This window comes from Microtus oregoni, unplaced genomic scaffold (genome assembly GCF_018167655.1).
Source record: "Microtus oregoni isolate MIOR12 unplaced genomic scaffold, Mior012 000022F_ref0000154, whole genome shotgun sequence".
Taxonomy (NCBI): Eukaryota; Metazoa; Chordata; class Mammalia; order Rodentia; family Cricetidae; genus Microtus; species Microtus oregoni.
Window position 1 is genome coordinate 24,921,243 of NW_024543081.1, and position 24,551 is coordinate 24,945,793.

At 48.9% G+C, this 24,551-nt stretch overlaps 1 protein-coding gene across 1 annotated transcript in view; it reads left to right on the plus strand.

Moving 5' to 3' along the window:
* Positions 1-15,246: 15,246 nt before the first annotated feature.
* Ndrg1 (N-myc downstream regulated 1) overlaps positions 15,247-24,551 on the plus strand; it is a 39,991-nt gene continuing 30,686 nt past the window's right edge. Inside the window, exon 1 of the mRNA XM_041672299.1 lies at positions 15,247-15,428. The gene's annotated coding sequence lies outside the window, so the exon portion shown is untranslated. The remainder of the gene's footprint in view (positions 15,429-24,551) is intronic.

Here is a 24,551-nt window from a genome sequence, read left to right on the forward strand (position 1 = left end):
GGATGTTAACAGTCACCCGCCCAGCCGGCAGCCAGACCAGACACACCTGGCCTCAGGCCAGAGGTTATGTGCAAGTCAGGAGGCTGTGCAGACTGTGTGGGGAACGAGGCAGACGAGAGGGACGTGAGGGAGCACACGGGCAAGCCAGTGCAGGGAACTGGCCCTACCCAGGGAGCTGGCAGCTACCTGTGGAGCTGAGCTGCCAGGGCAGACAAAGCCTACAGCCTGAGAGGCAGATGAGATGTCCCTAAAGTTGGAATCACATCATACTGAGGCTGAGTGGTACCCAGGACTAGGTGGTCAGCCAGAGAGCGTCCTCCAGACTGGGGGCCTTCTGATCTGTCAGAGTCTGTCCACCTTTCAGGGTCTGGCTTACTTCAGGGCCTGGGCTCCAAGCGGAGCTCCTCTTCACACTGGCCTGTAGGAATGCTTTCCCAAGGGCTTTCCCTGAACTTGTCTGTTACAGGATTCTCAATATCCTGATAAAAGACCCACGTGGATTAGTGCACGTTCATCGCCACACGATTTCCAGTCATTGATGAGGAAACCCTTAGGACAGAAGGGTCTATCCACTTCAAATCCCTACACGGGTTTTTCTTGCTCTGTATGGGGTATCAACTTCTCACCTAAACCCTCTTTTCCTCCTTTCTGATCACTGAACACTCAGCTCTGATTTATAACTACAAAGACAGCTATGTAGCTCTGCTCAGCCCTGAATTGCTGGGCGCTGTTCAGAAAGCAATCTGGAAATCATGGAGGAGGATTATGTCCAAAGCTGGTAGGTCCTAGAGAAGACAGGGTTTTTGCAATGAGCTGTGTGGGTCATAGGCAGCCATTCCAAGCCAACATTTGCTAAGCCTCTATGGTGCAGCGTGACCACGTTAGCTGCACTGCTGCCATGATCAAGTATATCCTGACAACAGCAACATAGGGAAAAAAGGAGTTCGTCTTAGCTCTTTGTTCTTGATGACAGCCCATGGCTGCGGGGAAGGAAGTCTCAGATGCAGGAACCTGGGACAGCTGGTCATAACGTCGACAGTCAAGAGCAGAGAGAAATGAACACACACATGTTGCTTGCTTGTTTGTTTATGCTCAGCTCGATTTCCCCACCTTTATACAGTCTAGGACATGCTGCCTAGGGAATGAGGCCTGCCATAGAAGCCTGGGTTGTCCTACAACACTTTGATGAACTTAGTTAAGACACTTCCTCCTAGACATGCCCATGAGTCAACACAATGAAGACAATCCCTCATTGAGACTTTTCCCAGGAGACTCTAGGCTAACAAGCACACGGGCTGGGGATGGTAGGTTACTCTCCTGACCCAGAGACTTTTCTCCAAGAGCCAGCACCCTTGGGGCAGAGTAGACCTCAGGACGAAAATGCAGTGACTATGTGACCTTGACCTAGAAAACCTTCAGAGACACCAGGGCAGTGGAGATTCCTGAATAATGTCCCTAAAGGCCTCCAAAGAAGGGACCTGTGGAGGGAAGTGTCTGTGAGAACACAGGGGCCCAGACCTCCTACTCCAGGAAATGATTGACACATGCTTTCTTCCGTCAGGTAACTTTTGCCCAGTGTCATCTTTTTTTTTTTTTTATTTTTCGAGACAGGGTTTCTCCGTAGCTTTTGGTTCCTGTCCCGGAACTAGCTCTTGTAGACCAGGCTGGCCTCAAACTCACAGAGATCCACCTGCCTCTGCCTCCCAAGTGCTGGGATTAAAGGCATACGCCACCACCGCCCGGCCCAGTGTCATCTTTTTAAGGCTTCTTCTTCAACCCTAACAGTTGGAAATAAAACTGCCCCTAAAAATGGGAGCCTTTACCTTTGTCTAATGGAATGAAGCCCTTTGTTTTGATTTGCCCCCTCTTGCAGAGCTTACTAAAGAATTGTTCTGTGTCATTCTAGATAGAATTTTCTAGGCTCTTGAGCCTGTAAACTAGTACAACTTTCTTCGATGTTCGAAATGTGTTTTGATGAGTGCAGCAGCCAATGACCACCTGGGTTATCAATCCGTGGAAATGACGCTAAAGTGTCATCTCTTCGTTTTATCTGACTGAAGCACATAGCAATTGGCTGCTGAGTGAGGCAGCCCACGTCTAGCCGTGGAGAACAATACTCCCTCCTGGCCCCCGGCACTATTCTTGCAGCCCAGAAATCCTCTATTCTCCCCATTCTGTGTGGACCTCATGGACTAATGGTAGTTGTCTTACTCGGGGGTGCAGGACCCTGTTGTAGGGGTGGGGAATGTGGAATTTGGGCAGAAAACATCTGCTAAGGTGGGGCTATCCATGACAACCACAGCTTCAGGCTTGAATGCAATGTCAGAAGAGGAGCCTAGTGGGAGGTGTTTAGTCATGATAGCTTATGCCCTCCTCAGAATCCAGAATCACCCTCAAGTTCAGCCTCATGGAAGTGAGAAGACGACCAGCTGCTCATAGCACCCAGAAACCTGCCTCATCTCAGGACAGAACCTCAAGAATGGATTGTTAGTGTTTCGTAGGGAGGAGTAAGTTCTAGCTCTATGGGACTGAACTCATTACCTCTGGATCAGGTTGGGTTATTCTGGAGGTGCTGAAGTTGAAACAGGCTCTCAAACCATATATAAAACAGGCTGGCAGCTTTTGTTAATCCCTCTGTCTCATGTCTTTAATGGTGGAATTACTAATGTCAACCCCTGTACCCGCCTTCAGAGCAGGCTGTTTAAAGCAGGGTGCACTCTTCCATGCCTATGTACTTAGTCTGTGTTCAGCACAGACTGAGGCAGTACCAGTTCCTCCCCAGATGCAGGCTCTGTTCTTGGATGCACCCCACCCCCCAAACAGCCTGCAGAATCCTGAGCCAAGATAAATTTCTTTTTTTATAAAGAATCTCATTATACTACCACCACCACAACCAACAAAAATACAGTTAGATAACCTCCATTCCTTTGTTTTCTTGAAGTCAGTGTGGACATGTGGATGTGTGGACGCGTGTTCGTGTTTTGCTGACTCGGTGGCAAGTTAAAGCAGAGTCAGGAATAGAACACTGCAGTTCTCCAACTAATGCTAAGATCCCAAGACTATGCAAGAGGAACCAGAATAGATCCAAGGCCTCAGGACAGGGCTGCTTCCTAAAGGGTCTCAAGAAACAAGGAAAGGAGGCTGGGGGCACAGCAGCCCTCCCCTGGCTTGCTGTGGAAGACAGAAGAGATGACCTAGTTGCTCCCAGCACCTGGGTCCTGCCCCGTCCCAGAACAGCGTGGTATTCTCTCCACTTCACTTTTTCTTCCTTCCATTCTGGTATTCTTGGCCCAAATCTTTCATGCCTCTAGTTTTACCAAAACAAAAGCCAGCAGGGCTGTGTCTTGATTGGGGCTCGGTAACTCTAATCTTTGGGTGGAGGTCTCTACTAAAAATAAGATGAACTCCACTGTTGAATACCGCATTGCTTCATCATTGCTCATCTGTCTGTCATCCCCCTTGGTTTGAGGACTGTTGGAGATGCAAAAAAAATAAAAATAAAAAAAAAAACAAACAAAAACATTCATAGCAAAAGAAAAAGATGAGGGGAAAGAAAGACTAGCCTGAGGGTCAGGGAATTTGCTGTGGGATTGTGTTTCCTTATGGTGTCAGAAGCTATATTCGTAGTCTCAGCAACATGGCTGCCCATACACAGTAGGCTTGCTAAAGTGGATGGGAGAAAACCCAGGAGGCCTCAACCCTATACAAAGCACTACAGGCAACGAAGAAAAGTTGAGAGCGGGAGAAACAGTCTTCCTCAGGGAAGAGCACACCAGTTGTTATCTAATACCAAATGTTCAGAAAACAGATACATTTAAATGATATTATGCAGATTGATGCTATATTTAGGAATATATGTGTATACATGTATGCATATATGTATGCACATAACAATAATTAATGAAGAAAAAGGAAAGGGAAAGGAAGAATGATATAATTACATTATACTCTCAAAAAGTGAAAGAAGCAATAACAAATAAAATAAATAAAAGTAAAGAAAAGGGCGAGGCCCTCCTATGACAACAGTTCTATCTGACAGCCACCTAGTCATACCCATTACGGTGGTGACTGGTGACTTATTGTGTGCCGATGTGCAGTTCTTTCTTGGTAAATGCATTACAAAGACAAGAAAACTGAATTTAAAGGTGTTGGACAGTATGGTCAGGGTCTCCTAGGATTCAGTCCAAGTCTTCCTCTAGAGGCTTCAGGTGCCGCAGCCAGCCTGGGAACAGATGACGTCAGTGAGCAGGAAGGGGCAGGTGAAGCACTGATTTGCTCTGGAAGTGAGGTATGCCGGAAGTGACAGGCCAAGCCCTCTGCCAGAAGAGGATCAAGGGGTATGACCCAAAGCCTGATTCATCCAAGTGACATCATGAATTTAGACAGCAAGCCAGCCCTGCTTCCCAAGCAACCAGACTAGCCCTGAGCATGCACCCCGCCCGCATTCTATTAATAAGCAACTCAAAGAAGCTGCCAGGGTTACTCACCTGGTGACTAAGCCTGTATCCATTCTTCAGAGTCCAGGACCATATCTGCCCAGGGGCCAGGGAGGAGGTAGGGGCAGCCTGAATTCTTGCAGGACCGGATTTAGTCATGAGACCTGGTCCCCGGGGCCAGGTGTACTCTCTGTGGGTGTCAGGTTCCCCAGGTGGCAGCGAGAGTACAGGCTCCAAGCGAGTTCCCATCAACTCTACCTACAAGAACGTGCTCAGAGTCAGGTGTGCATAGGAGCTGAGCACTTGGTGACTGGCTGTGGGTTTAGGGATCATAAGACAAGGCTGCCAGGGAGTTTGTAGAATACCTGACTCCCAGTTCCAGCTTTGCTGCTATCTGGGACTTTTTGAGCAAATGACCTTCGGCTTGTTTGTCTTTGATTTGTGTTTGTTTGCTTCCAGCCTTGGTATTTCCATTCATAAGGTGGGGATGATTTAAAAAAAAAAAAAAGAATTCTCACTTCTTAGGTGTAAAGATTATGATGATGACATGAAAATGGCTTACAGCGTCCTTGGTACTGTGTGTTATTGAGCTATTTCTATATTCCATAGAGAATTTTTGGTGGGCCAAGGCCTGCATTGTCTGCGGCTCAGCTTCCCTATCTAAGTAAGGGTGATGTTGCAACCCTTCCTTGGTGGTCAGGCGGCTTCCTGTGAGTGTTGAGTGTTTGGAGTTCCTGGCAGACATTTAATGATGGCAAGCCCATAAATCCTTTGTTTCTGAAAGCCCTTCGGTTCAGGCCTTCTGAGTTGCCGTCAAAGAACGAGGAACATTCGTCTAGTTCTAGCTGTGTGTGACAAGCAGTGGTAGCACTGACGGGGAAGGGGGAAGGAATAGAGCAAGATTATTTGAGAATCATCTGGAAAAGCGTTCTGGGCACTATTTAGTGACACTCATTCCACATGACAACTAGAGATGCTGAGGATATCTGTCTGCCCAGCAAGCAGGTTCTAGAAATTTACTGAGGCCTCCTGCAAGTCACCTGCCTGTCCCCTCTCAGCCTGCTTCCGTGGTCTGAGGACTGCAATTCTTGCTCCATAGGGTGGTTGGAGAAAGTCAGCAGCAAGACGTCCTGAATCTCTAACGCCACATCCAGCCGTCATCAGGTGTGGCACAAGTGCTGGTTTCTTTATAGCTAAAGCTATAATTATCTCCTACTTTCCTGATTTTCTTCTTGGCTAGCTTCTTATCAGTTCAGAGACGGGAGCAACTTGGTCTAGCTTCCACAGCACCCATCCCTGCCCCCATCTTCCCAGCTAGAATTAATGGCTTGATATTCAGGTTCAGTCTGACTTCCTGTCTGGGAGCTGAGCAGTGTCTTCCAAGTGTAGAATGGAGAAGAGGGCTGGGATGGGGGCTTTAGTTCACAGAGATAGGACCAGCTCTTGAGAAGGTATGTCTTGATAGCAGGACCTCTCGTTTGCAATCCATGAGGGTCAAATATAAATACAGGAAATAAATAACATCATTAACTTCTCCAGCAAAGAAGACAATTAAGTGTACTGAGTCAAAAGGAGGATTCTGGCTCTTCCACCCCCATCTTTTTTTGGTTTGGTTTTGGTTTTCAGACCGAGGAAACAGGCTGAGAGAGGATAGGGTTTCTCTGTGTAGCACTGGCTGTCCTGGTACTCACTCTGTAGACCAGTCTGGCCTCTAACTCGCCTCAGATCTGCCTGCTTCTGCCTTCCAAGTGCTGGGATTAAGGCATGCGCCATCATCGCCCAGTTGGCTCTCCCCTCTCAAGCAAGCAGGCATCTGGGGAGAGACAGGGAGGGCACAGCCTGTAGGCACAACCCTCCGGTGGCTTTTGGAAGACTGAGTGCAACAATGTCTCAAAAGTCATATAGATCGTTTGACTCAAAGATTTCCCTTTTAGGAGTCTACCTGAAGAAGTTTCTAGATACTCTTTTAAAGTATGCGTGGGAGTACGCAGGACTAGGCATGCCAGCCCAGAAGCAGAAACAGTCAAAGGTTTGACAGCAAGAGACACAGAAAATGGACTGTGGGTACCCAGACTCTATATGTCCCTAGGAAGGTCACAAGTCCCTGAGGGTGTCTGCAGACACAGTGGTGGGGGTTGCGTTGCTCTCTGTCTCTCCCAGGAGACTGCTGCATCCTGATGTTCCTCACCTAAAGTTTTCATTACACCACACACCCAAGTGTGATGCCTTTTGTTGTTGTTGTTTTTAATTTTATGCACAGACAATTTTGTAATAAGTGCAAAGGATGTGTGGGTAGATTCGTTAAATATAAATCACACACCTAATGTGTGGTTATAGGGAAAGGGGGAGTTACAAAAAAAAGCTATATATACTTTGGTTGAAAGTGTGGCTTGGTTTAGAGAGAACTATTTCATTACACACAAAGCCATGGGTTTGATCCCCAGCACTGCATAAACTGGGGGTGGTGACACATGCCTGTAATCTCAGCACAGGACAGTGCACCCAAGAAGATCTGAAGTTCAAGGCCACCTAAGCTACGTGAGACCCTGTTGCAGAAAAAAAAAAACAAAAAAAAATCACACAATTAGATGTTTGTCTGGAGAAGCTGGGGATGAAGAAGATCAAGATACATTGCATGAAATTCTCTAAGAATTCATTAAAATATTATGAAAGTATAAATAGTTTACACACAAACACACATGCAAGGCTAGAGAAAAAATTCTAGAAGGAGCAACTCAGAAATGTATTATTTCTATGTGATAGGTTGTTTTATGTTTCATTGTGTGTCTTATATTTTATAATTTGTTGTGATTTACTTTTCAGACGTATGTTTACGTATGTGCTGTATTTATTTATGTATATGTATACATGTGTGTATATGTAAGTTATGTAGCATTTGCTAGAATTACACACAAAGAATTTCCTCCTAAAACCTTTAGACTTTCTAAGATGAATTTATCCACTGTTTTTACAGCATTTCCTGGTTTATGGGAAGCTTTGGATTAAAGGCAAGCTCTATTGACATTCTGTGTGCTAGAGGCAAAGTCACCGTCTGCCTGTACAAATATGAGCTTGGACCTGCAATAAAGTGGGGACAGTCATGTGTTCTAGGCAAATGGGGCCACTCCTCTCCTGGGCGTGACCCTGGCAGGACACAGACGGTAGTGCCCCTGTGTCATGTTTCTTTTTCCCAGTGGCTCCTGGCTTGGCTCCCTCTGCCATATCAACAGGGTTGTTGGTTGGATTTGCTATGTGACCGAGACACCTGATCACATCCTCAGATGGCTGCTTAGCAACTGTGGTGCCTTGAGGTCCTCTGTATCACCTTCCCTGGCAAAGAATTACACTTCCTGGTCATCTTAGAGACATGGTCCTCAGTTTGCGCAGTTTTGCAACGGGCTGAAAACTGAACTCACCCACTCCATTAAATTTCTTCTGGGGTTTGAGATAAAGGTTGATGCTTTCCCCTCTGGTCACTCCTAGTTTTGCCTATGTTCAGGGTGGCCACGGGCCCCAGCACTATGCCCTGGACAAAGATGTTTGTTGTGTGCCACTTCTCGTGGCTGGCAGGGGTGAGTATTCTGCTCCTGTTACTCAGTATGGGTAATGTGCACAGAAACCCCCTTCTCTGATCTCTGACCCTAGTGGGTATCAAAAGCACACACTGTCTCAGTGCCTGTTAGGTGAGTGCCACCATGCCTGTCCAGGGAAGACGCTGAGCTTGAGGATCCTGGCCATGGTGACTCTAATGGCCATTTACACTTAGCTTCAGAAAACATGGCAAGGGATGTGCTGCAGGGTTGGCTCTGTCACCGAAGCCTTTTCCCACGCAAGCATGAGGACCCGAGTTTAGTTCCCAGAAGTCACATTAAACAAACAAACAAACGAAAGCTAGAGGTGGTGCCGTGTGCTAGGGGAGCAGAGACTGGCGGATCTCCGAGGCTTACAGGTCACATACTCAGGAGCACGCACACAGACTGAATGAAGTAAAATGAAATAAAAGAGTGTGGTGGGGAAAAGGGGAGTAAAGACACAAGACTCCCCAGGTCTGAGAACATCCTGCAGGATGCCTTATTGACCAAGATGGAATTTACTACTAGGTCTAGCAAGGGGCGGGGCTGCCTGATGTGTAACTCATCACAAGGCATGCAGGCAGGTGACTTTTGCCTTGTGATCAGGGTGGGGAGTTCCTGTTACCTGTTTGCTGTGAAAATTCTCTTCTGTTTCTTGGGCCAGGCCCCAGGTTAGGGAGAGCTAGTAACCTTACCCCTGGAACCAGGTAGGACAACAGTCAGGCTAGAATAAACTTCTCTGTTTACAAAGATGTTCATTAGCTCCTGGGACTCAATGGGCATCTCCATGGATACAATAAAGCCAATCCTGCAGACAAAGAATAGGCTAAAACCTGGGAAATGCCATGGAGTGGTGACATCTAGGAACCTGGGTGACTGGGGTAGTTCTAAGCCAATTGTAGGTGTAATGAGACTCAAAGCACCCCTCTTTCTTTTTCTACCCCTCCCATCCCTTTCATTTACGCTCTATCTCCTTTCCTTTCTCCCTCTTTCCATCCTTTATTATTTCCTCCTTCATTCCTTCCATTTTTCTCCCCCTCCTTTCTTCTTTCTCTTCCTCTTCCTTCTATGCCTCTCCCTCCTTCCTCGATCCTTTCCTTCCTTCCTTCTTCTGTCCTTTTCTTCTTCCTCTCTTTCTTTTCCTGCTTTCTTCTCTCCCTTTCTTCTACCTTCCCTTCCTTCCTTCTTCCCTGCATTCTTTCCATTAAACATCACTAAATGCTCACTTTACATATGCCCATTAGTTTCCAGGGTGGCAGAGACACTGTGTTCAAGAGTAAATAAGCTCCACCCTGTAGAGGCATAGGACGGAAGGGTCAAAAGATATTGTCATGACTGGCTCTTGCAGGCAGTCATGTTCAGCTAGAAGGGACAATTGTTGGAGATGGACCATCTAGTCAGGAGAGGCCAGCTAGGTAGGGAGAGCATAAAGTCAGTGAGCTCTGGATAGGTGGGTGTCAAGTTCACAAAGCCTGGGGCTCTACCTTCAGCAGCGATCAGGAAGTCTCTAACTGACTTGAAATCACATAACGTGTAAGTGTAATTTAATCAGTAAAGGAGGTGCCTGAGAACAAAGCCAAGTAAAACTGATCGGAGAATCAGGGAGTCCTACAGAGACAGAGGCCTAGAAAGATCTGGCTGTGACTTTATTACTAAGAATGAGACAAACAAATAACACCCCAAACACCCCCTTCTTTATTGCTCAGGGCAGTTGAAATTACATTTATGCCAGGTGTGCACTAAATAATTCTAAGTAACAAGACGGTAATGTTGAGGACTTAGGGCGGTGTTTCTCACCTGTGGGTAGAGACTCCTTTGGGGGTTGCATATCAGAAATCCTGCATATCAGAAATTTACATTACAATTCACAGCAGTAGCAAAATTATAGTTATGAAGTGGCAATGAAGTAATTTTATGGTGGGGAGGGGTCATCACAACATGAGGAACTGTATTAAAATGTGGTGGCAGCATTAGGAAGGTTGGGAACCACTGGCCTCGGGGATCAGAAGTGGTAAGGTCACAGCTACCTGCTCTTACCCAGGCAGCTTCAGATGCTGTTTTCCAGAGGCCTCTCCCTCCATCTCCACGGCAGGAGAGATTCTTAGGTCTCTTTGTCTAGGGTGTTGGAGTCTTACCTCAGAAGATTCAGTGGCTGCTTTTCTGATAGTCATTGCCATAAAGGCAGGAAATGTGTATGTTCGTTAATCCCACTATTCTCCGTTCCCATCATACTGCACCAGGTGAGTTGTAAATTATCACTAGTCAGATGTGGAGTTAAATAAAAACCTGCCTGGCAGAGATGGAGGAAGGTTTGCTGGGGAAACCCTCATTCTCTATAGATTCTGGAGGAAGACTAACTGGTCAGACAGGGCTAGCTCAGGCTATGGGAATCTTACCATGTAGATCAGGCTACCCTCAAGCTTACAACAGCCCTCCTACTTGAGTGTTCTCAGTGTTGGAATTCCAGTTCCTCACCACCACGTTCAGCTGAAGGTTCTATTGTCCCTGTTTTTGAGTCACTGGAAGAAGACACCACCCGACATGTCTATTTTGTGTAGTCTGGAGTGCTGCTCTGAGTTTCTTTCCTCTAGGTAGAGATTTTCCGGTAACACCCATGCCCAGCTGTCACTTAGATAATAGGTTCTGCCTCATACACATTTCCTGGTTCTTGTTTCCTATCAAGACTGCCGCCCTCTCCCCTTTTGGGGCAATGGGGCCACCCCCCAGTAACCCAAGCTTTTCCCTCCCTATCTGCATGCTTCTTTAGCCATTTCTCTGCAAATATCTTCCTCACCCCCCTCCTCCACACCCCCACAAGCTGTTGCTCCACCCACATCCTTCCTCCAGGGACACTTCTCCTGTCTACCTCTCCCCCATCCACACCTGAAGTTAACAGCTCCCTGCTTCCTGCTGTCCCTCCCTGAAGTGAAGCATAGGAGCAGGACACAGTAGGTGAAAGGTGAGTGGAGATGACCCAGCTTCCAGGTAGGAAAGGTCATAGCCAACGTCTGGGTCATAGTCCCAAGAGTGTTGGGACTACACTCTTCCATTCTTCTTACTTTTACTTCAGCCACCAAGGTCTGTACCAGCCTCATGGTTTCCTGAGCAGACTACTGAGCAGGTCTCCCAGGAATCTTCTTTAGATTCCTTCCGTGTTAACCATCTGCTGGGTTGAATAGTAACCTCCAAATGTACACTTCCCCAGACTTTGCGAACAGTATTGCATTAGGAAATAGCTGGTGTGGCTTGTTTTCATTTTCTGATGATTAGTTGAAATGAGATTGCCTTAATCACACTTCTCTAGAGGGACAGACCTCATAGAATAAGCCTTGTGAAATGGCTGGCTGTGTGCTGGAGAGGCTGAGAGCCTAGTTGGTGCTCAGTCTACACAGCTAAACACCTCAGCAGTCCTCATCTGCTGATGAAGACCTGTAGGACTCCTGGAGAAATCTTCAGTCTACACTGAAGGCCTAAGAAAGTGGCTTCTAGCATCAGTGAGCAGTCAGGAACAGAAACAGTGGGATAGACTCACTGGCCAGCCAGAAGCAAAAAAGGCGCAGGGAAAGTCTTCTTCTGGCAGATAATTATTGGAAACACATCACAGATGGAATCAGAGGCTGTCTCTTAGTTGAGTTCGGATCCAGTCGAGTGAGCAATCACAATTAACCACCACAGATAGGGCCAGCAAGCTGGCTCAGCAGGTAAAGGCAGATGTCACTTGATGCAAGTTTGTCAACTAGAATTCCATCTGCAGAACCTATACAAAGATGGAAGGAGACAATTGGCTCTACAAAGTTGTCCTCTGGGGCCAGAGAGACCCACGTCAGGCAGCTCACAAATATTTGTAACTCTGGCTCCAAGGGATCTGGCACCCTTTTTGAGTTTGAGTTCCCTTAGGTGCTTGGACACATGAAGCACACACACACACACACACACACACACATGCACACACACACACACACACACACACACACACACACACACAGAGGACCATATATAAAAACTGTCCCTTGACTACATACAATCACTGTAGTAGATGTGCCCACACACATAGCATATATGCACATACACATACATGTAAGAATCATCACATAACTATAATAGAAGTCATTCTGAAAGAACACTTAAGAAGAGGAGACCCAGAGTCAGAGGGAAGGACAGCAAGGACCATCAGTAGCACCAGACCCCAGCAAAGTTTCCCAAGGAGTAGGCCCCATTTTGTGCCTTGACACTTGCCTCAGTTCTCTGGAACTGAGGGACAATAGCCTTGGTGCCTTTATTTCCCACCAGATTGTGAGACTTGGTTGGGGTTGTTTTAGCAAGCTCATCTAAGTCAGGAGCCAAGAGACATTACTACCTTCCTGGGGACCAAATGCCACTTCTTCATTTATGCTCGAAATATTTACTCTGTGCTTGGAAGAGAAGCCTCTGTTTTGCCCAGTTTAAGCTCAGTTTTCTTTCACAGATTTCTTAGTGACTCACAGTTGTTCATCACAGAGAACAGGGTCATTTTCCTAGAACCCAAGATAGAAAGGAACGTATACAAGACACCAGAGATCTCCACATTTTTTCCCAGGAGACCAGCTAGCCCTGGGGTCTCTCCCAATCCCAGTACACAACAGACTACAAGAAAGAAAATCAGAAATAGATGAGTCTTGTAGCCATCTAGAAATCTAAGGTGTTGCCCAATAGAAATTTCCAGTGCCCATTAATCTAGAAAATCTAATCTCGCCCTGTGCGGGGCTGGCAGCCTATGTGTATTTGCTAAGTAAATCCAATTCTCTTGCTGACCAGTGAGAAAGAGGACTCATTCCAACAGCTCAGTGCAGTGAGAACCACTTTCAGCTCAACAGACTCTGCTGCCTCAGCTGGCCTGGGCTGGGGAGGTGGGTGTCCAGGCAGGGCTCAGCTCCCTGGTGGGTGACCTAAGTTGAGAGCAAGCCTCTACCGTCCTGGGAGTGCCTCTACAACGGCATTAGGGAAGTCTCTTACCTATGCTTTTGTGTTGTAGCCACACATATTTGCTTCCCCCAATACTCAATGGACCAATCAATTGTATGAGGAACGGAAATGACGGCTGTTTTGGCATAGGGCAACTTACAGTATGTTGAATTTCAAATGGCCCTTACTCAGAACATTCCCAAGGTGATTTGGATATGGCGTTAGAAGGTCCCTGCTATGAAAATTCTACACCAGGGTCCAGGGGTTCCTCCTACCTCTGCTCTTCTCTCTTCCACTCTCCTGACCCTGTTTTCTTACTGTTGTTGTTTTGAGGCACGGTTTTCCTACATAGCCCATACTGGTCTTGGCAATCCCCCTGCTGTAACCTCCTGAGGGCTGGAATCGCAGGTGGTGCCACCATGGCCCAGCTTGTCCAGCTGAGAATTTAGTGCTGCAGGTTGCCTAGAAGGTCTGGCTTCCTCCACACAGACTCAGCTCCCACACGCAACATACTCAAGACTTCAGCTGCAGGTCTGGGCTGTTCTACATGCTTTGTCTTAAATGAAGACTTCCTCAAATGGACAGGAAATGGCTTCTACTGGCAAAATGCCTTCCTTCAGTCCACACTGATGCTACATTTCCCATTGCTGGGAAGGTCGACAACACTACCAGCATTTCAAATGGGACAGGCACTGACAGGGAGCAAACTGTCAGTACTCAATAAATGTTTGTTGAAAGACAAAACAGAAGATTCTGGGGAAATGGTTGTTAGTGGGGTTTGTTAACCAGTAGGATGGTTCCCAAGGATGCCAGTGTTCACTCTCATGGCCCTAGGGTCCAGGCCGTTCTTGAATATAGTAGGTGCTTAGTACAGCTACATACTGAATAATCTCAGGTTAGCCATCTCCTACCGATGTCCTGGGACACTGAAACCTTAGGGCTCAATTTTGCTATACTCTCAAAACAAAGGGCTTTCCTTTTTTTAGTTCTTGTCCAGTGCCTTTGCACAGGCCAGGTTAAAAAAGCAGCTTCCTAGATATTCCTAGACCAACAAAATGAGGGCCAGGGTATCTAGAGCAAAGAGGAGTGTGGGTACTGGGCTTTGAGGTTATGGTTTAGTAGGAGTGGGAGAAGGTCACTTGGGACAGAGAGGTTGAACAGGTGACCTTGAGACAATGACTAGACTGGGCCTAGTTGTGACTCAGTCTCTCTATTCACAATGTTTTCTCGGTGCTGGGTGCTGAGGTTCTCAATGGGGTTTCATATTAGAGCCAATCGGGTAGTATTTGTTTATTTAGTAGGGATGGGGAATGTGGGTTCTGAGGAAAACATATGGTAGTGGGTTCTCTTCTTTTACATTTTAGTTTCTGGGCATGGAATTTAGGTTCTCAGGTTTGCCAGGCAAGCACCTTCACCATGTGAGCCATCATTGCACCCATTGCGGAGCTTTTTAAAAAAGCCCCAGTGTTGGTGAACACTCCCCAAGACTCTGACTAAGCTGCTCTGAGGTGTAGCCAGATATCCACCTGCTTAAGAAAGGCCTCTCTAGAGAGTCTCAAGTCTCCCAAGAGAGTCTCTGGTGGAGGTCAGGGCTGAAAATCTGATAACAGGCAGGTCAAGGATTTTTTAGAACAGCACCAAAGCCAGGGCCGGTCATGGTTGAAAAGGTTGAAACTCTGCAAGTTCTGGTGACCACGAAGGCAGCCTGTAGAGTTCTCACTGCTGACCATGCAGGTTGGTGTAGCAGGGAGACCGCCACTGGGGACCGGTTGCTGCGTATAGAATTGGAAAGGGCTCAGTCGTGGGCAGCCAGGATCCTAGAGAATAAAGAGAGCTTAGGCTACGCGGGGAAGGAACCTGGAGAGAAAGTCTGGAGCCTTGGCTGTAAATGGGGCTCCTGAGTGACTACGTGGAGACCCGCAGGAAGTGGATGTGCCGCCCAGTAGGGCGTGGCGCCGACATAAAGCTTAGGAAACTCCAAGAAGGCGAAGGGGGCCACGCGGCCGCGCAGAGATACAAGGAAGCCCGCAGGCACACGCACGAGCGCGCACGGGAACACACACAACCACTCGGTGCACACACGTCCGCAGCGCACGCCGCGTCCCCTAGAGGGGATTGCAGGGAGGAGCCAGAGCCCGGGCCTGGCAGTCCCTCCCGCCGCGCCCCTGCAAAGGCTTGCGCAACAGGCGGCGGCTCCAGCCCGCCCAGCCCAGCCCAGGCTGGGTGCAGTGTGGGGCGAGCCCGGGAAAGGGGTGTGTCCCCCCGCTGCGCAGGGAGCCGAGGGTCGGGGAGGGGCAAGGCCCTGAGGGCGGGGCCCCGGCGCCTATAAATTCGCCCTACGCCCTGACATAAACAAATCTTGCCAGGCCAACATCTACCGCGGTTGATTGCTCGCTCACTCATCCTCGCCTCTCTCTTCACCTCCCGCTGGGCACCTCGCCGCCAACCTTGTTGGCATCTTTCCGTGCTCGTTCATTAGGTAAGCCCCCCCCCCCCCCGCCCCGTATGCCTTTTTCCTCCGGGGCACAACAAGGACCCTCAGGAGGCTTGTCTTCGAGGTGCTGTTAGACTCCCCGTCTGCCTTGGTGGCCCTTGCGAGGACCTCATGGCTCCAGCGCGGGAGAGGGACTCTTGGCATCACTGGAGGGCGTTTCGATTACTATAAGAGGGAAAAACATGTTCTGTCTCGCTTCTTTCTAACTGGGGACAGGGGTCGAAATTGGAGCGGAGAGCCTAGGAACACCTGGGTCCTTCTTCCTGGCGTCACCCCCAAGTCACAGCTGACTCTTCTGTCCAGTAGGCTCATGGGAACACCTTGTGTGTTGAGAGTGTGAAGGGGTGTGGATGGGTGTTGGGATGGCCAGGGAAAGAGTGACTGACTGTACAGCGTGTTCCCGCGGGGTGAGTAGTGTTGGGGCCCGGGGAGGGGGGATTCTGCCGAAGGGGGCAAGGATATGTCTGCTTCGGAGCCTGGTCCCGAACCAGTGTGATCTGAGCCCAGGTTCCCATCCCGTCGCAGAACCGCGTGCTTTTCAAGCTGTGCGTGTGAGAGAACGTGTGTGTGCTGGGGGAGAGTCCGGGGTGTGTCCCGGCGCGTGCTGCACGCGCCAAAGCGAGTGTCCGCGGCGAGCGCTGCACGGGCAGGGTGAGGCCCTCTAGGTATTCCGGGGTTGGCGCTGTGGCTGGTGCCGCAGGGTCGCTTGGGCACTTGGCAGCCCCCAAGTCGGCTGAAGCTCCGAAGCTCCGAGTGCCGTCATTTTCGCCTACACCCCCTCCCCTTTCTTTCTCTTAGGCAGTTCTCCCTGCTGTTCTAGCCCGGAGTGCAGCTGGAACTGCTCGTCCGTTCCCGGGGGACCCTTCGCGGTTTCTGATTCAGCCTGTTGGGGGAGATTCGGGAGGGGCGTGCGGAATGCTGCAGACTCGGGGGGGAAACACGCTGTCACCGCCTCTCTCAAATTAGCTGAAACTGGGATTCATAGATAGCTTCCTTACTCTGCCACCTTCCCTCTTCCCTATCGGTCGCCCCTGCTGGCAGTTGTCACAGATCCCCAAAGCACCACCCCTTGGGCTTGAAAGAGGGAAGTCCAGTGGTCCATGTCCTAGAACAGCCTTCAGCTCTTCCTCACAGGTTTCCTGGGCATGCCAGACTGTTAGTGTTCTTTAAGCTCCTGTAGAAGGTGGGAAATTCAGCTCGCCAATGTACTACCTCCAAGTGAACTGATGGGTGAAATGAGTTTCAAGGCAAATCTTTCAGGTTGTTTTTTCCAGTTAAAAATCCTAGCATTTTTTAAGCCCAGCACTCGGGAGGCAGAGGCAGGCGGATCTCTGTGAGTTCGAGACCAGCCTGGTCTACAAGAGCTAGTTCCAGGATAGGCTCCAAAACCACAGAGAAACCCTGTCTCAAAAAAAACCAAAAAAAAAAAAAAAATCCTAGCATTTTGTTAGTTTCAACTTCTCGGGCAGTGGCGGGGAAGGGACAGACCACTGTTGGTGTGTGGGGTAGGTGGCTCAACCAGATCCAGGCCAGGATGGGTACTAAATGGGGGGGGGGGGGCTAAGAAAGGTGTGAGGGAGACTTTTCAGGAAGGGCTGGAGAAGCTTCAAGGGGTGGAGCTTTATAGTTGATGATGTCAGGGAGTTAATCCTACCTGTACCTTCTTTGCTTGGTGGGGCTTGGTTTCCCAGTAGCCAGTAGCACCAGGTACTTGGGTAAGGATGCTTGCTACCCCTAGGACAGTAGCCTGGCTCACAGGAAGGGTTCACACATACATTAAAAATGACTGGGACAACCCTGCCTTCTGCTCTGACTTCCTTTGGTCCCAGGTAGGCGTCTGATGCAATCCTATGCCTGAAGGAATTGCTTGGTTCCTGTAGGGTCTCCTGCCCTGGCAAGCTTTCTCCCGGTGAAGGCAAACCAGAGATGGCTAACCACTGACTGGCTGGATTGTTTAGACTTCCTTAGTCCAACCAAGCTCATTCATCATCCTATCCCATCTCTTGCCGCTTTAGAGATGTGACCTGAGGTCAGAGATCAGTGTCGGTGTCAGCGTGAGCCAGAACTGCATCCAGGGTCCCTTCTCAGAGGTCTCTTGGTTGGCACGGAACATGATTTTTTGCCTGTATGCTGCAGAATGCGAATGAAAATTTCTCTTTTTACTAAGTTTCAGGTGAGGCCACCTGGAGGGAAAGGCACAGTAGAAGTGGTTTTTGTTTTTGTTTTGATTGTTTTCTTTATAAGCATTTAAATCAGGTGCTGAGGTTGAAGCCAAGTCAGTTTAGTGAAGACGAGAAAAGGGTCAGAGTGAGCTGATGGGTGCTTTTCTGGTGGCTTTCTGAGTTCACTGCCCCTTCCCCAACAGTGCTGGGGCCCCCGGGTACATTGACTCCTGGTGGCCTGAGCTCATCCCAGCAGAGAGCAGAAAGGCCGTGTGTTTTTTCTGATGTCCCCACAGCTGCAGGGCTTCCCTTAAGACCTAGTTTCAGAGGAGCCATTTAAGGTAGGCCTCAAAGGTCTTGTGGCTTTGGAGCTAAGCCACCATGATAACTAGCATCCTTGGATCTAGCCAGAGCAGGGAGAATACAGGCTAGGAAGGAAGTTTGGGATGGGATGGACAGAGTATCCTGGGGTCCCTTTAGTTCTTCCAGTCTCCACAGAGATACTGCCTATGCTGTATTATTGAGTCGATGTGGAACCCAAAGGCTTGTGTGAAGCTATGTGTTTAAAAATGGGAGAACCAGACTGAATGAACCCTTTGAGTCAGTCCTCAAAAATATGTGTTCTAGCCTAACAATATGTGTGTGTGTGTGTGTGTGTGTGTAAATATCTCCAGGTCCCTGGTGAGAGCAGGGCAGAATGAAACACGCAGGAGCTTTGTGCCTTAGGTTTCCCCTTCTATAAAGGGAGAATAACCCAAACAATCTCATCTGGCTGTGTAGAAGTTGGTTAGGCTAATTTGTGTGAAGTGAGGCCAGGGCTCAGCACATGGGGGGCGGGCACTGTGTGGATGTTTCCCATAACAACTGCAAAGGGCACTAAAGAGCCACCTCCTTGACAATGGGTCTGGATCACTGTTTGTTATAACCCTAGCCAGGTCTAAGTACTCCCAATGGACCCAGACTTTTCTTTTTGAGAGTCTTCAAAAAGCTAAACAATAGGATTAGGTTGAAGGTACTAGGCACTGCCCCCAGGAGCATTTTGCTCCAGGAGGCTGGAGGAGGCCATACCTGTCACGCCTTCTTGCCTCCCTGGGTCTGGGAATTCATAGTTGCTCAATTCCTAGTCCCTTGCCTACCTAGGTTGCCTTGTGGTCTAGCATATTGGCTCAGGCAATTGAGTAGGAGAATCTTAATTCCCAGGTTAGAAAACAGGTTGGGCACTTCTTCAAAACCAGGTGAGTGGATCTGGGCCAAATGCATTCACCCCTGGCCACGTTCACACCCTACCCCTGCCCCTCAGGCCACAGAGAGCCTCTGGGGTGGGTGGTCAACCTGGTTGGACACACTGCAGGCCCTGAGGCCTTCTTGGTCACTTCCGATTCTAGGCTAGCCCTTCTCACTTGCTCTTTCTCTTCTTGGGAAATGGAGCTGCTAAACCTGGCCACCAGTTGTTTTATTGGAAGGGGGTTTGTAGAGATGCAGATGGGAGCACTGTGGTCCCACAGGAGGTCAACTTCAGAGGTGGAGGACAGCATTTGGGTTTAGGTGTTGGCATGGAACTTAATTGTCTAGGGTGGGGAGAGCTCAAGCCCTTAAGGAGAACACGAGGAAGTCTGCCTTGGCACCCCAGAATAAGAACATGCTTATTAACATACAAAATGAGGCCCACAAACAGCCTCTTTGGACCGAGAGTTTCTTATTTTTTTATCTGTTTTGTAGACCTGTGTGCCCACTGCCTACCCCTGGACTGTCCAGGACTGCCGGTCTAGCCAGCCCTTCCCTACCCAAGGGGGCCAAAGAAAGGCTCATGAACCTGGGGACTTGCAGTTCATGTTCTGTTTGTTTGTTTTGTTGTTGTTGTTGTTTCTTTGTTTGTTTTTGTTTTAATTTTTTCTAGAGAGGGTTTCTCTGTGTAACAGCTTCTGGTTGTCCTGGAACCTGCTTTGTAGACCAGGCTGGCCTAAAACTTACAGATATTCTCCTGCCTCTGCCTCCTGAGTACTGGGATTAAAGAAGTGTATCACCACTGCCTAAAGCAGTTGATTTTTAAAAAATAGGTTCACTCTTTCCTTAAATCTGAAAAAACCGTTAAGCCTTCCTCAGCTAGCCAGCCTCTGCCCTTCCTTCCAGACCCTCCCATGGCTCCCACCCTGCTCCCATTTGTCCTGTGGGACCACACTGTCCTGTCGTCTCTGCTCTCCCATGCCCCCTCCCAGGGCCCGAGAGCCTGGCACTCACTGAATACTCTCTCCGTGTGCATCCGAAGGAAATCTCCACTGATGAGGGCAATAAACCAGCCTATCCGTACAGGAAAAACTACAAGGGACTGTTATGGAGTGTGGAAGTGATAGAGCCGTTTGGGGGAAGGATCTCATTAGGGAGGGTGACCAGCATGCTGTCTGATCTTGGGGACAAAGGGCTCGGTATGAGGATCCATTTCCGTCCTAGGCTAACACTGGCTCTGTGATGGCAATAAAGTGTCTCAGCCCTGCCAGCACAGCTTACACCCATCCCACGGATTCACAGAATAGTCCTCTAGTGCGACCAATGTCCTTCTTCGGACTTCCAGTTACTGGCTTATGCCTCAGACAGCCGTCTGCCAAGCCACTAACTGCCAGAACTCCAGTGCCAAGACACCACTGAGCACTGTGGGAAGATCGTGGCGGGCAGGTTCCAGGCACTCGCTCTTCCTACTGTTCTGTTCTAGCCCGCCCTCTACTCTGCCCTCCCTCACTGCTCGTTGCTCCATTACTCTGATTGAACACGCGTGTGCGCACACACCCTTTCAGCAGGTAGTGCACTCCTGCTTGGGATAAAGAGGCCAGAGGATTGTGAGTTCAAGGCCAGCGCCTGTGCAACTTGAGACTGTCTCAGAAGAAAAAGATGGCGGGCAGCATAGTATGTGGAGCCTTGGCCACATACTAGGTTCAATCTAAAAAACAAAAGTTCCAGTCCCCACAGATGCATGAAGGATGGAGGAGCTTTGGTTGCCTGGCAACAGATGATTTCTCCTTATTACCCTTGTCTCATTTTTCCAACATGGACCCAGTCAGTGATGCTCAGTATTGTGCTGAGTCCCGAGGCCCTGAAAGAACCCTGGTCTGGAAGTTTCTGGGAAGGCTGTTTGGATCTCTCTGAGATCTTCCACCCCATTCTATACTATCCCTAAGCTCTAGCCCATCCACCTCACCATCCAGAGCAGTCTTGGCAAGCTGGATTACATAAGAAAACTGGTTCAGAACTCCACCGCCTCACCCTTCCCATAGCCTTTACTTCCAAAAGTCCAGAAAACACCAGGAGAGCCAGTGCTTCACAAAGTGACCTCAGAGTGACTTTCAATTGACATAGGAATGCCCCAACAGGCACGTGGGGGAAACCCGAGCATGTCCCAAGGTAGTTTTTCCTGGGTTAACACAGGAGTGAGACTGCCTTCCAGACCTTCCTGGGGTTACCATGTTATGCTGTGCAACCCTTGGTAGCACACACTGATCTCCAGCCCAGGCTTGGTAAAGGGCAGGCTGGGAATATCCATGCTTCTGTGACTGCTACCTGAAGGGCAGAATCTGGGCCAGCTGCTGACTTAACAGTCAATGCTGAGCCAGCCGTGGTCCCCTCCGGTTTTCCTTTCTCTGCTTCAGTGCAGGACTCCAAGGGCCTGTTGTCTGCCTCCAGCAAAGGAGTGAGATGTGGCTCTCCTTCTCCAGGCTGGAGGATTGAGACATGGAATTGTTGGCAAGCCACATGAGGGACATTCACAGGGCTCCTGATTCCTTTCTGTGAAGTTGGCAATGCCCCTGCCGAGGACTTCTTTGAACACAGGAATGAGTGGAGTGCCATAGAAGTGACCCTGGCAGTTACTGTGGTGTAGCCATGTGGGGTTTCATGCTGTCCAGTTTCCATGGATACTCTTCCTGGGAGACTGGGTCCTGGAAGCCCTGGAACAGTTCATAAATGGGTCTTTGCTGGATGCCTCTTGTTTCATCCCATGGGGAATCTAGGAGATCCAGGAGAACTTGCCCAAGAGGGTACGCAGAAGGCTGAGCTGCACAGAGTAGTTTCAGCTGCAAGGAGTGATAGAATTAAGTAAAAAACTCAGTGTCAGTGGTGAGGGATCTGAGGCCTAATGAAGAAGAGGGTGAGTGAGGCATTCAGCCAGAGCTGCGCACAATGCATGTGGCACTCTGGACTCAGGTCTACGACTTCCTACCTGGGTCCCCATGTGTACCAAGTTTGTTAGGACTTCTGCAGTGTCCAAAGGACAGATATGCATCCTTTGTGGGAGATCAACTTCGACAAGGATACCACTTAAAAGGGTAGGGGCATGGGGATAAGAAAAATAAGAGAACAAAGACACGAGTGAAAATAATAAAGCAGAAACATTGGATAGTACCGGGAGGGAGTTCCAGTAAATACTGAGAAATCACCCGTGTTTAATTTCCATTTGCTTAAGTACCCTGACCCCAAAAGGTAGGACTAAGATTAAAACAAACAAATAAACAAAAACTGCATTAACATGATACAGGGAAATGAACAGACCAGTTGAAGGATTATGGTCGACATTCTTAGTTAAACAGTCTGTTGCCAGAATAAGACAAGTAACGCTCACACCCTAGACCAAAACATTCTGGAGGCAAACCACTCCCTGGGTGGAATCCATACTTACCTCCCTAAGGGAGTAGGGACCTAGTTGGATCCTTAGACTTTTGTTTGAAGTAGAAACAGATCTACTTCTTAATACCTGAAATATCAGGTCTGGATATTAGCCACACCTGTTGACAACAACCTTGAGAGAGCAGAACTCTCTGCCCTAAATCAAGGTGGAATGGACGTGTGCCTAAGGGCCCTGTCAGTCCTTTGCAAGTGGACACACTGAAGCTCCTAGGGGTGATGACTTGGAGTCATAAGGCAAGAAGGTGACATGATTCTCATGCTAGGAACTCTTAATCATGTCCTGCCACTTCTCTGAGGGTTCTTAAGAATCCCAGACTCTGTCCCCACTGTCCTCAGAGATTGACTAATGACTCTCAAGGGACTTTGGGTTGGGGAGGGGGCGACACATTGCCCTTTGAGCCCAGGGCTGCATTCCTACCTGCTCCCAGCAAACATTGGCCTGGCTGGGCCAGGAGTCCTTGAATTCTTGTTCATTGCTGACCAAGATGTGTTTGCCCAGCCTTCTTGAGCCTTGTCACTCATGGTCAAACATTGCTGATATCAGAGGGACCTCATGGTGTTTCGCTGTTTGGCATTTACTGAACATTTTTTACTTGTTCTCCTCCCTCTCGGGCTATTCTAGGACTAACAATGTGTAAAGCACAGGCTGTGTCCTCATAATGCCCCAGGGACTCCCCAGCAACTCGGGAAGGAATAGACACTAGCTCGTTTAACAGCTGTTTGCAGATCCCTTGTTGAGGATAAGTCCTGCTGCTTGCTGGGAGCAGGTCTTACAATGTCCCTGGCATCATGCACACCTCGATGAGCACACAGAGGTGGAGCTCCAGCTCCAGACAACGTGGGTTTTGAGGCTGGTGGTAATACTAGAGTCTGCTCCTCAGCCTGCTATTTAACTCCAGGTGGCCTTAACTCCTGGAGTAGGCAGGTGGGGCAGGAAGAAGCTGTGCCAGCCAGGATGCTAGCTGGTGGTAAGACCTGGGGCCCCACCTCTGTAGGAGATTCTCACTGGGAGGAGATTCTTCCTTCTCTAATCCCTGCAGCTGGTTGTGTGAGCGGAAGTTATTAGACTCGGAGGCAAGAGTACATGGTTCTGAATGTGTACTGGATTAAAGAATTGTGACTAATTGACGTTTCTGGATGCCAACCTCATACCAGGAACGACCGAGCTCAGCCAATCTTGGACAGATTTGATTTTGCATCCAGGGGACATTTGGCCGTGTCAGCAGGCATTTGGGGTTGTCACAGCTTGAGGGGGTGGCTAGCCAGGGCCAGGGATATTTCTGGACATCATAAGATCCTTAGGGTCTGAATGTGATAGTGCTAAGACATACTGGAGGGTCAGTTGTTCGTGATCCTGGAGAGTCAGGCAATGTAGGGACAGACAGATGGGCCACTTTGGCTACCGAGGGAGCCTGAGGGCCACACACAAGCCTGAGCTCCGGAGACTGAGGACCTAGGAGCAGTCATGGCTCTATCAGCAAGCAGACCCATCACGTGGAAAATTCTCCTCAACATTGCAGTTGCTTTCGTTCCTCATCCTGTGAGGGGCTGTTAATAATGTCCTTCAGAAAGAAACGAAGACTATGTCATGGACTTTGTAAGTTGCCCATGGCATTCAGCTGCTGGCTAAAGGCAACTTTGGAGGGGCAAAGCAGAATGGGTAGGGATGGAGAGGAGGACAAGGGCCCACAGAATGGCCATACCTATAGCCCTAGCTGTGTCCAAGTCTCCTGTTGTTGCTTTTGAATCTGTTTTTCTTTACTGAGTGTCCTAAAAAAGACTATATTTGTACAGAAGCATATGGAAAAATAAACATTTAGAAGATGCTTTTGCTGGGCTGCCAAAGCCAGTTAGGGAATGCAGCCGCCCACCCTCCACATTGGTCCTGTGAGGAGAGAGAATGGAGAAGGATGATACTCTGGGTCCCAGCAGCTGATGGAGATATGGAACAGAAGTAGCCTGTGGTCGCCCAGTGTCTGTAGTCCTGGTTACGGCACAGTCTTGATTACTGGGAAACAGTGACCTGGATAGCACATGTGTTTTCATATGTAGAACATTCTGTCCCCAAGCATGCCCCCTGGCCTGCTGGAAGATGTGGTCCTCCCCACCAGCTTCTGCGTCTTCACCCAGACAAAGATGTCTCACTCTGCATGGTTAGCATCGTGCGTCAGGCGGTCTTTACCGTGCTGCTGTCCTGTGCACTGGAGGATCTTTAGCAGTTTCTCATCATCAAGATGATTCCAAGGAATATTCCATTCATGAGAATCAAAAGAAA